Source organism: Miniopterus natalensis, chromosome 1 (genome assembly GCF_054644295.1).
Source record: "Miniopterus natalensis isolate mMinNat1 chromosome 1, mMinNat1.hap1, whole genome shotgun sequence".
In the NCBI taxonomy this organism is placed as follows: Eukaryota; Metazoa; Chordata; class Mammalia; order Chiroptera; family Miniopteridae; genus Miniopterus; species Miniopterus natalensis.
In genome coordinates, this window is record NC_142081.1 from 1797600 (window position 1) to 1810751 (window position 13152).

A 13152-nucleotide genomic window follows, 5' to 3' on the forward strand; every position below is an offset into this window, starting at 1 on the left:
CCCGCTGTGGGTGGTGTGGATCCAGAGGATCGCAACCAGCTGTCCCCTGCAGCCACAGCTCCCCTCTTATGGCCTTGGACTGTCCACACCCAAGGCCAAGAAAGAGTGGACAGAGCAGGGCTGAGGTCCCCCAGTCAGGACCTCCCTGAAGCATCCTGTGTGGGGTGCAGGGGGCTGATGCACAGCTCTCCAGGCACATCTCGGGTGGCATCAGAGGCAGGTGGGTGTGGGGCCCCTCGCTCCACCTGTCTGGCTACCTCAGTGCCCACGTCCCCCACCCTCGGTGCCCATCCACGCAGCATAAACTGAGTGTAAGCCTCAACCTGCTCCTGGGCCCCTCGGGACGCAAAAGCCAATGGGAGGAACCCTGGCCTGCGTGTCCAGTGGACTTACCCGTCCTTTGAGTGGCCAGTTCGTCAGAAGCACCAGCTGGGGAGGGGCAGCTTCCACCCAGGCCTCCCTGCAACTTGGAGACCCCGAGTCATCAGGACAGGGCTCAGCCTCACACTCCAGCCAGGGGTGCATCCAGGGAGCTTGGGGAGCTCTTCCCAGGCAAAGACCCAGGACTCCTACACACCCACTGTCGCCTTCCCAAGGGGGGCTGTCATTGGAGGCTCCGGGGCACAAAACACCCTCCGCTGGTCCCCAACCAAGATCAGGCTGGGCCTGGGCCCCTAATTCCCATCCCCTCCCCAGAGGGTGCCCAGGTGCCCAGCTGGCCAGACCTTCCCTAAGAGGCTCTAATTGGTCGGCCCACAATAGGGCAGGTCCCCAGGGCCACTGGAAGGGCGCAGGTGGAAGAGGGGGGCTGTGAGCTGGGGCTGGGGGCCCCTCCTGTCTGGAGCGGGAGGGTCTGCTGTGCACCCAGGATCAGAGCTGCTCAGGACCGTCAGTACCAGAAGTGGGGGCCGTCGGCACCCCATGGGGCCCTGACAAACAAGGGTCAGGATGGCTTACGCTTTGCTGTTCTCCCTGCACAGGCAGGGGCTTTGGGCAGCTCTGTCGACGTCCTGGGCACTGAGCGCTCACTGTCTCCCAGTCTGTGGGGAGACTGAGCCCCTACCACCCCCAGTCTGTGGGGAGACCGAGGCCCTTTCTGACCTGTGGCCTGTCTGTCCTGACACCTGGGGTGCTGCGCAGGAAGGGACGCGAGACTGTATCCCAGACTCCACTGGTGGGGATCCAAGACCCCCCACTGGAGTCAGAATCTCAGGACTCCCCTAGTCCCTCAAAGGGGCCCCAACTACGCCTTCCTGCTACCTCCGCCCCACACCCTGTCTTCAAGCCCTTCCTCCCAGAGCCGACCGTCAGCCCCTGAAGGCCACCGGAGCCCTCCCACACCCCTTCCCTGTCACCCACCGACTCCCTCGTGGAGTCACTGCTGCCCCACTAGGGGAGCCGCGTGCGCCACACGGCCTCCTCCAGGCGCCTGAGGACGCACGCCCCTCGTCACAGTGACAGCACAGGGGCCCAGCTGCAGGCCCCAGAAGGGCCACCCACCCAGGTCAACAAGAGCAGAGCCCCTCCAGGGCACACACATACATACAAGTGCACACACGCACACACATGCATGCACATGCACATGCACACGCACACATACACGTGCGCACACACATGCACGTGTGCGTGTGCACACATATACACACATGGCGTACACGTGCACATATGCATGTGCACCCCGTATGCACTGCACTGTACATGTGTGCCCGCAGATAAACATGTGCCACATGCATGCATTTGCACATGCGCACACGGCTGGCATTCCCCATCAGACACCCTGCTTGCCGGGGTGCGCACGGGACAGAGCCCTGGATGGATGCCCGGGGCCAGCCCCACCCCGACTGTCACCTGCATGAGTCCCCTCCCTTGAGGGTCCCCACACGGGTGTTGGGGGAAGCTGATGACAGAACACCCCCCAGGGCGCACTGCCTTGCCCAGCGTTCCCGTGGGCGAGGTGCTCCCCCAGGGAAGGTGCCCCGAGGTAACTGATGGCTTGGTGCAGGTGGTGGGCATGCGGGCAGAGCCGAGACAGTAAACTGTCCACTGTGCCCACTGCCAACCCAGACAGCCCCATGCGGCAAGACAAAGGCCACCCGTTCCCCGTTAATGCGGCGACAACCTGACAAATGAAAGCTCCTCCGCGGCAATCTGTCCGCGACGGTCAGCAGGCCGAGCCCCACCTGGCTCTGAATGTTCGAGCCTCCGCGTCAGACCTGTGACCCGGGGAGTGCGGGTGCCTCGCGGAGCCCTAATGTTCTCTTCAGGGGCGCGGGCTGGCGACACCGTTCACTCCCCCGATGCAAATGTCCCGTTTTTATCTGCGGCTTACAGGCATGTCAAATAGGATTAGAAAACCATTTCATGAAATGGAAACGAACAGGATTTAATGGAAAAACCAAAAGATGGCCCAAGACCCATTTTTCTTTAATGATATTTCTGGCCAGGAGGTTCCCCTGAATCGCCTCCTGGGTTGCGCCCCCCCCCCCCCAGCGCACCTTCCCCAAAGTGGAACAAACGCCAGGCAGAGCTAGGGGGGCCCTGGCGGGGGGCATGGGGAGGAGGCCCGGCCACCAGCCAGTCCGGAAGCTATTACGCAATTGATCCACCAGTAAAATTCACTTAACGGCTTTGCTGGGCTTGATTGCATGAACGACTTAATCTTTTGCCCTGGAAGTCCATCCCGGGGTCCTCCGGGGACTGTCCTCCGAGCCCAGCCCAGGAATGACCCAGATGGGCATGCCAGAGCTGCCTGGCAGGGTGTGGAGGCTGGCACGCCTCCTGCAGGCTAGCCACACACCCAGGGGGGCCAGCCCTGCCTGCCCTCTGCCCAGCACCCCGGTTCCGCACAGGCTGGTACCCAGCCCTTGTCACACCTGACAGACGGCTGCAATTGGCCCCCTGGCCCCTGAGTGACACAGGGAGGAGACAGAGAATTCCAGAACCTTGTGGCTTCGTGGGAACCCTCATCCTTGCTCTGCCCGCGGGCCAGGAGCTCCCACACCCACCACCCCTTGCCCAGCCTCAGGCCCCTGACCCCAAGACCACCACTCCACAATTCCACTGCCTCCCGGTCTTCTGTCTCCACAGGTGCCCACAGCCACCCCCAGCCCAGCACCCCCTCACTGAGCCCTGTCTGCCCCGGTCTCCCCGGAACTCCATGCTGTGGAGTCCCCTGCCTTCCACCCAGGCCAGCCCAGAACCAGCAGTGTCGCTTGGCTCCCTGCTCACCCACTTCACCAGGACAGGTCTGGCTGGGGGACCCCCTCTGGGTCACCCCATCCCAGGAGTCAGGAGGCTTCCAACCCAGGCAGCCTTTGACACTGAAAATAAACACTCCCTCAAAGTGTCTGTCTCCCCAGCAGATACCCAGAGGGAGGCAGGAGGGTGGGGTGGCTGGAGCATCACCCCCAACCCCTGGTGGGCCAGCCCTGAGCAGCCAGAGCCTCACTCCTGGGCCCCCCTGCATCGGGACACAGGGTGTCTTCAGTCTTATAAAGGACAAGCCTGGCCTGCACTGAGCCCCCCGTCTGCGTGGAGCCCCCCCGGCCTGCACTGAGCCCCCCTCATGGAGTGACGAGTCCCTGAAGGAAGGGCTGCGTATCGGAGGCCCACGCCGGCCTCGTCTCCCTGCAGCAGCCTCCTGAGACCCTCCACCAGGAGCCGGAGCTCAGCCGGCGTCAGGGGTCCCGGCTGGAATATGAACTCCTCACAACTGGGCCCCATGTCCGGCTTCCACAGTCACGGACATGCCTTCCTTTGGGTAGTGTCCCCATGTTGACCTTAAATGTTGGGGGGCTGGGATCCAGAGGGGCCCCCGCTGATAAGCACATGTGTGGCTATCTCAGCGCTGACAGCCGTCCCTTCCAACCCTGTCACCACCCTGCACCCCTCTTCCATCTGTCCACCCACCTGCTGCTCCGGGTCAGACGCCCGAGGGTGACGAGGCCGTGGGTGACGGTGGGGGACAGCGGGTTTACTCGAGGGGTCTGGGTGCCACCTGGGGGCTGAGTGGACCAGGCTTCCCCTGCCAGGGCCCTGGAGATGAGGCGGTGTTATTGGGCATTAGAAATGAAACCTTATTTTTAAAATCAAATATTTAGGTGCAATTCCTTACACTTATATAGTTTTCTTTTTTTTTTCATCTATTTCCAAACAGCTCAAGGTCCTTGTGGAAAATCCAACCAACAGAGAAATGAAGGTAGACCATCCATGTCCCCGGACCCCCAGGCCCCCGTGGTCCTTGCACCCTGGGACCCAGGGCGGGGGTGGCAGAGTCCCCATCCTGGGTCGTCACACAATGAAACACCGGGGCCACTGTACCGTACATGAGCAGCACCTAAAGTGCCTGGGCACCTGAAGCAAATGACGGGGACCTGGCGCAGTCCCGGCAAATTCAGCCGCACAGGCAGGAGGCCAGGGAGCTTGTGGGGACAGCGGATCCATGGCCAGCCCCGGAGACAGGGGCCACCTAGGTCTCTGCCCCAGCAGCGTGGGACCCCTGTGTCCCCACTGCATGAGGCCACCAGGCCGGGGCCACGCAGGGAGCCACCGATGAGGAAGGCCGCACGCTTGCCCAGTCACACATTGCGCCCGCCTGACGGGGCCACCTGCACATGGCCCTCTGGCCAGCGTGTCGCCGGGCTCAGCCCCAGGCTGCGGAGGACACAGCAGCGTCAGGATGAAGAGCGTCCCTGGTCATCAGCATCTGCGGGGCTGCGGGGCCCACCGGGGAGATGGCTTCCCCCCGTCACTGTCCCCGCGTCTGCTCCCGGGAGAAGAGTGGCTCCGAGGCCTGGTGTTTATATAATTAGTGTCTCACGAACATTTGTCAGCCTGAGCAGCGTATGGTGTGCGATGCGTCGCACACGCGTGCCCACAGGAAGCCGGCCGACTCGCCCAGCCCCGCGGCGGCCTGCGCTCCATGCCCGCCAGGTCCAGGGCTGGCGGCTGCCAGGTCCAGGGCATGCAGACCCCGGGCAGACGGGGCCCCGCCCGCTGCTCCACACCCGCCCTGCGGGAGGGGCAGCCCTGCCTCCACGACCAACAGCTTCCAGGCCTGAGTGTCCCCGATGCCGTGGGCTCCCCAGCGGGTCAGGGGTCAGGGTTCACAGTGCCCACGAACTTGAGGTTACTCCTCAGCAAAATGTGGAGACTAGAAAAGCATGGCCCTCCCCTCTGCCCCATGACCCTGTGGGTCTCCCCCAATGCTCAGGCCCCCATCATTCATTCACTCCATTCATTTGCTCATCCTGAGGGCAGGAGTAGGGTCCCCCGAGGACACCCCCCACGGCAGGGGCCCTGGGGACAGGATGCTCGCAGGCTTTGCCCCATCCTGAGTTTCCCCCAAGGGCCTGCCCATCACACCCTCACCACCAACGAGGGCAGGGCTGTGTGCAGGGCCAGCAGTCGGCTGTGGGAGCTCAGTGTGGGGGGGCAGAGAGCAGAGCGCCCCCTCCTGGAAACGCCGGCATCCCACCCAGGCCAGCCTCGGAGTCCTGCCAAACTCAGACCCATCAGCTCTGTGATTAGCACCAGCAGCTTTTCTGAGGCCTTGTCAGGGCAGGTGCCAGGAGCAATTAACCGTAATTATCCCCAATCCGCTGGCCTACACCCCGGCCACACAGGAGAGAGGCAGGGCCGCAAGCCATCTCCCCAGATGGCAGCAGGGCCTGGTCTGTGGTCTGGGGGCCAGCAGGTCTCCACCCTCTCTGGCCTCAGATCCCCTGTCCTTTGGGGGTTGGACTCTCTATGCAGGAAAGGGGGACAAGGTAGGTGTCTACCAGAAGGGCTGAGGCTCCACCTTGCCACCATGGGCACCCCCAACCAGCTCCACCACCCACCACCACCCACCAACCACATGGGGTGCGGCCCCTCCCTACCACACCCCTCATCCAGGTGCACCAGCACTTTCTGCACCTCAAGGTCCTTCTACACCCTCCTCTGGCCTTGGACTCATGAGGGGCGACCCCGCTCCTATCTCAAGGAGAGACCCAGGCTGAGATACCCTGGGGTGGGCAGAGCTGCGAGCCCAGCCCTGGGGCAGATGCCTTGGGAGAAGAACAGATGTGAACACAGAGACACCAGGGGTCACTTGCAAGCGGGAAGGCCACCCGAGGACCCGGCGAGAAGGCAGCCTGTCTGCAGCCAAAGAGAGAGGCCTTAGGAGACACCAACCCTGCCAGCATCTGGACCTCGGACTTCCAGCTCGCAGACAGCGAGAAAGCGTCTGTTGTCCAAGCTGCCCACCCGGACACGGGGCAGGTGAGCAAACCAGCGCAGACAAGTGTACTGAGAAGCAAGGCCAAGGCCGAGGCACAGGCTGGGCACGCAGAGGGGCAGGGCGACACCTCTCAACTCTGGAGCCTGGCTGCCAGGTGCCCGGACCCAGGCCCTGGGCCTGAGCCGGCCCCTCCCACTGCCTCACCTCCTGAAGCCCACCCGGTCCAGCCCTGCCCTCAAAGCCTCCTGCTCTCGCTGCTCCGCGTCCTGCCCCCTCCTCCCACCCGGGAGCCCCTCCGGGAGGGTTGGGGGCCCCAGCCTCTGGAGCCCCTGTCCAGAGCGGCCTCCACCAGCCCAGGCCCCCCCGCAAACCAGCCTTTTGCCAAACACAGTCAATAAATTATTCAGTTTGCAAAATGCCATTATGTGTGAGTTTACTTAATTGAATAGAATAATTTATGGTAAAACCTGGGGAAAGAAAGATCGATGAGGAACGGGCGAGAGGATGATTGAGTTTCAGCGAAGGCAATTGGATTTTTATCCCTCATTATAATAACGTTAAGGGGGAAACATCAACTTGGGTCAGAATCGATATTTGCCGAGTGGCCGGACCGTGAATTTTCACTGGAGATGGCAAGGCAGGCGGTGGGCAGTGCGTCAATAATGAATGCCGCGTCTGCTGCCACCGACGACGCCTGCGTTTGGGCACGAACGTCCCCCGCCCGCCGAGTCGCTGGTGATCATAGAAGATAATTTAGGAGCAAGTCTGCTCGAGACACACGTGTAACACTGAGGACGTGATTCAGGACCAGTAACACGTGGCTCCCCACAAATCACCTGGGAGACAGACGGCCTGAGCTCCCGCCCCCTTCCACAGGGCCCTGCGTCTGGCGGGAGTCACGAAACCAGTGCCCAGCCAGGGTCCGAGGGCCCTGACCGGCTTAGCCTGTGGCCAGGCCATGCCCACCCGACTGCCTGCCCCCCGACACCCAGGACTGGCTGGCTCCGCCCAAGAGGGCTCCTTCAGGGGGACAGCAGGGGCTCAGCCACCTGCCAGCCTTGGGACTCTGGGCATATGGCCTCTGCCGGGGAACCTTGGTCCTCACGTGGCTCTGGTTCTGTGGGAACCTAGGTCACTGGTTCTGCAGAAATAGTTGCTCCTGGTTCTGTTTCCCTCTTATTGGAAGTGTTCCCTGAGCTGACATGTGCAACTGGGGTGCTGGCCCCTTCCATGTCCACAGGCTCATGGACAGACACCCATGGCCCCACCCTGGCCCGGCACTGGCTTCGTGACTCCCCACCTGACACAGGGCCCAGTCCCAGCGACCTCTCTGAGCCTCAGTCCCCAAGCTCCCTGCACCTCTACTCTGGAGCCTCCCCGAGCCCCTAGCATCCCCTCTGTGCCCCCAGCACACACAGAGCCAGCTCCAGGGAACCTGGGCTGTGTGCACACGGACTCAGGATTGCCACCCCATTCGAAAGATAAGAAAACTGGGGCTCGGGGGACTGAAGGACTTGCCCAAGGTCACACACCTGGGTGGCTGAGCCAGGTCCAGGGCTGCCCACACTGATTGCCCCTCTTCGGATGACCCAGCCACTTCTAGAGTCTGGCCTCCGTGCAGGGTTAGGCAGACACAATACCAGGGCCCCAGAGGCCTGGCAGGGAGCCCAGGGTGCAGCCACCACTTCAGGCCCCTTTGGGGACCAGGGAAATCTACTCTGAATAGAAAGTGGCAGCCAGCTATTGGCTTTATGGGCTGAGGTGCCAGGAGCCTGGCTCACTGAGCAGACTTGGGCATGGCCCTCGCCTCTCTGGCCTTATTCCCAGGTTTTAAGTGCCTCTCCGAACCCTCAGTGTCCCCTGGGCTGGGTGACAGGGAGGTGGGCTATGGGCCAGGAACCCCCCTCTCATGCAGCCTCAACTGACGACAAAGGAAACAACAGATTACTGCCCCGCTGGGGAGCCATGCCCATCACAGCTTCTCCCCTGTAGTGCAGGCTGGCCAGAACCCAGCCCCAGCTCCATGGAGACCCAAGTGGCCTGAACATCTTCAGATCTGCACAGACCCTGCAAACATACTCCCCACAGGTGCTTCTCCTGAAGGCTGGGGGGTGGCTAAGGGCAGGGACCATGTCTACCTCATATCTGCACCCCAACCCAAGCCCTGAGTCCTGCACCAAGTAGCTCTAAGTGCAATTGGATAAAACGGTGAGTGGGCAGGTAGACGGATAGGTGGGCAGATGATTAGGTGTTATGGATGGACGAGTGGGTGGGGAGATGGATGGGTGGATAGGTGGATAAATGGATGGATGGATGAATCGATGGATGAATGAGTGGGTGGGTGAAAGATGGATGGATAGATGGATGGGTGGATGATGGATGGGTGGGAGGATGGGTCTGTGGGTGGGTGGAAAATGGATGGGTGGATGGATGGAAGGATGAATGCAGCAATGGCTGAATAGACAGGTGGGGGTAAGGAAAATTGACAGTAGATAGCTGGACATACCACTGGGTGTTGAGGAGCTAGGAAACAAAGGAGAAACAGACTGGGGTAGAATGAGAGGAAGGGAGGATGGCTGGAGAGATGAGCAGGTGGGCTTATGGGAGGAAGCGGCCCCTGAGGGCAAAGACCATACCTGTGCTAGTTCCAATGAATGGATGGGTGAGTGAGTGGGTGAGTGAGTGGGTGAGTGAGTGAGTGGGTGAGTGGGTGGGTGAGTGAGTGAGTGAGTGGGTGGGTGGGTGGGTGGGTGAGTGAGTGAGTGGGTGAGTGGGTGAGTGGGTGAGTGGGTGAGTGAGTGAGTGGGTGGGTGAGTGAGTGAGTGGGTGGGTGGGTGAGTGAGTGAGTGAGTGGGTGGGTGGGTGGGTGAGTGAGTGAGTGAGTGAGTGGGTGAGTGGGTGAGTGGGTGAGTGGGTGAGTGGGTGAGTGAGTGAGTGAGTGGGTGGGTGGGTGAGTGAGTGAGTGAGTGGGTGAGTGAATGGGTGAGTGAGTGGGTGAGTGAGTGAGTGAGTGGGTGAGTGAGTGAGTGGGTGGGTGGGTGAGTGAGTGAGTGAGTGAGTGAGTGGGTGGGTGGGTGAGTGAGTGAGTGAGTGAGTGAGTGGGTGAGTGGGTGAGTGGGTGAGTGAGTGAGTGGGTGAGTGAGTGAGTGAGTGGGTGAGTGAGTGAGCGGGTGGGTGAGTGGGTGGGTGAGTGAGGCAGCAGGTGGCAGCGGGCACTGGAACAGCAGCTCCACCCCCTCTCCCTCACTGGGATGGCAGGAGGATCGAGGCTCATTGTGGAGGCAAAGCTGGGACAGAGCTCAGGGCCAGCACCCAGCAGTCACCCAGCGGGACAGGAGGCCCCACCGGGAGGGGCTGCCACCTCTCACAGCTGGTCCTCGCCCAGCCCTGCCCCTCTGTCTGCTTGCCCCCTCCTGGGACTCAGGTTGCCCTCAGTGCAGCCAGCTCCTGGGGTCAGCGGGGCAGGGACCCCTCACCCACCCTCCTCAGCCTCCAGGTTCCAGCCCCAAGCGAGGGGCCCGCCTGATCCCTGCCACCCCACAGGGAGCACCGCCAGCTTCCCCATGCTGACCGACAAGCACAGGAAAGTTTCACAGAGGCCACGATGCTCAGGCCAGACGTCCCACTCACAACAGGGTGCTCGAGGGGGCTCCCGTCACCACAGGGGCAGGCGAAGGAGGGCTGGGGCAGGCCGGCGGCCTGTCAGGGCTGGGTGCTCATAAAGGGGATGCTGGCAGCTGCCACCTGTCACACCAAAGGACAAGGGGTGGACAGAAATGGCCTGGAGGGAAACTGGACAGACAGCCACCCTCCCTTTCACAAAGGAAATGTCAGATGCTGGACCAGAGGGCCACCGCTGCCCAGCTCGGGGGCCCAGCGCCCCCACCCACCCCACCCAGCCACACCCACGATCACCCCCCCTACATCTTGGCCCCTCTCCTGGGGGAGCTCTGTCCTTAATTCACCATCCCCCTCAGGGCCTCTTGCCCTCCAGCCTTCCCCACACGTGTGCTGGTAAAGGTAACAGCGGGCTGTCTCAGAAAACACACACACACGGTTTACACACACACACGGTTTATACACACACACACGGTTTACACACACACGGTTTATACACACACACACGGTTTATACACACACACGGTTTATACACACACACACGGTTTACACACACACACGGTTTATACACACACACGGTTTATACACACACACACGGTTTACACACACACACGGTTTATACACACACACACGGTTTACACACACACACGGTTTATACACACACACACGGTTTACACACACACGGTTTATACACACACACACGGTTTATACACACACACGGTTTATACACACACACGGTTTATACACACACATGGTTTATACACACATGGTTTATACACACATGGTTTATACACACACACGGTTTACACACACACACGGTTTACACACACACACACGGTTTACACACACACACGGTTTAGACACACACACGGTTTAGACACACACACGGTTTATACACACACACACGGTTTATACACACACACGGTTTATACACACACACGGTTTATACACACACACACGGTTTAGACACACACACGGTTTACACACACACACGGTTTAGACACACACACACGGTTTATACACACACACGGTTTACACACACACACGGTTTAGACACACACACACGGTTTAGACACACACACACGGTTTAGACACACACACGGTTTAGACACACACACGGTTTAGACACACACACGGTTTAGACACACACACAGTTTATTATAAACCTCACTCTACAAAGGACGCACCCCACAGCTTACACCAGGGCGTGCCCGACGCCCTTCCTGCGATTCCGCCCAGCCCGTCCCACGCTCCGCGACCCGGCCACGCGAGTCCCTGCAGCCCACCCCACAGCCGCCGTTCCTGAGGGGACGAATGAAGCTTCACGCCACACGCGGACCCTTCCCAGGCAGCTCCTCACCTGAAGTCTGACGCGACCCACGCGGGCAACCTCGCCCTCGGGCAAACGTGAGGGCAAATCCTGTTCACTCAACAGCAAGCCCTCAGCGCCCGGCCGGCTTTCTCCCTGGCTGTCGTCCCCTGAGGGTGACGGGACCGGATGGCATTCCCCGGCCCTTCAGGACAAACATGCCACCGACTGGCTCACGAGAGCCCTGGAAACTCACCTCTGGCTCCCAGGGCGGTTCCACCTCTGCGCCGCTGGGCAAGTGAAGCACAGATTCCGGGTCTCGGCCCAAAGCTCCGTCCACAGCAGTGTGTCCCTCGGGCCATCTAAAGCACCTCAGGGCAAACAGGCCCCCAAACACAGCTGGCAGCCCAGCAGTCCCGCCTCAGGCCTCCTGAACCGGGCTCCGGGCACTGGACGCCAGCTCTGTGCTGGGCTGTGTCCTTGCCAGGCCGTCCACTGCGGGGATCCACGGAGAGCCCCGGAGCCACAAAACTCACTCCAGGACGGCGCTGTCCACGTCAGGGGGCAGCTCAGCAAGCAGACAGCAGCCACCCAAACACCAAACAGGGCAGGTGGGGCTCATGGGAACTAAGGCCTTTGTGAGCAAGGGGACCCTCTGACCTGCGTGTGGCTGACAGACACCCCTTTCCACTGTTCCCTCCCCAGGACAGAGGCCTAAGGGCCTGGGGGTCGGGACCCAGTGAGGCTGTGGGGTTGGGGTGGAGGCCTGGGAGGGGGAGAAGACCTTGGGGAGGGTCTCACAGTGAGAGAAGGTTTGTGGAGAAGAGGGGGCTCTGGTTTTGATCCCACAGGTCTGGGGAGTCCACAGGCCAGATGGGGTGCTGACAGAATCACAGATGTGGGGTCTGGGGCCCCAGTGTCGAGAGGGGATGTGAAGTCACAGGCAGGACTGAGGTGTCCCGGAGGAGAATGTGGAGGGAGGAGGGACACCAAAGGGACAGAGCAAGGATGCCAGGGGGCTGAGGCGCTTCCAGGAGGAGAGGGGAGGGAGGAGGGCCCCAGACTCCCGGAGGAGGCAGTGCGTGGCCACCCTCACCCGCCGCTGGGAGAGCACCCTCACCTGAAGCTGGGAGAGCACCCTCACCCGCCGCTGGGAGAGCACCCTCACCTGAAGCTGGGAGAGCACCCTCACCTGAAGCTGGGAGAGCACCCTCACCCGCCGCTGGGAGAGCACCCTCACCTGAAGCTGGGAGAGCACCCTCGTCTGAAGCTGGGAGAGCACCCTCACCCGCCGCTGGGAGAGCACCCTCACCTGAAGCTGGGAGAGCACCCTCGTCTGAAGCTGGGAGAGCACCCTCACCTGAAGCTGGGAGAGCACCCTCACCTGAAGCTGGGAGAGCACCCTCGTCTGAAGCTGGGAGAGCACCCTCGTCTGAAGCTGGGAGAGCACAGCTCTCAGCCACCTGGGTGCAGGAGGGAAAGGCCTGGGGACCCTGCAGCCTCCACTGGGTGCCTCCGTGCCAGCAGGGCTGTGGGTCCATTTGCAAGTCTAATTGCCCTGCCCCAGCTCCTGCCTTCACACCCCATATATTGGCACTGAGATCACTGCCGCCTTGGTGAGCTGCCATCTATGAGCTCACAAGTACGGCCCCCTCCTCACCCTGCTCACAGCACAGGTGGTTGTCCCAGCCCCAGCCCTGGCTCCGGGGGAGACCCCAGGGTTAGGCAGGAAGGTGGGAGGAGGGCCTAGGCCAGACTGGGGCCGGAGGGAGGGGCCCCACCATGGGCGGGGGCAGAACTCTCCCACCTCCGCCTCCCACCTCCCACAGCTCACAGTGGGACCACACCCCATGCACTCCCATGGGTGGGAACCCCACCCCACCAGATCCCAGAGCCTTCCCTCCCCCTGCATCCAACCCTCTAGCTCCCCCTCTCAGCCTCCCTGGCCCCCTCCCCTCCCCGTCTCAAGCCCACACCCCAGCCCCTATCTGATGGCAGGACCCAG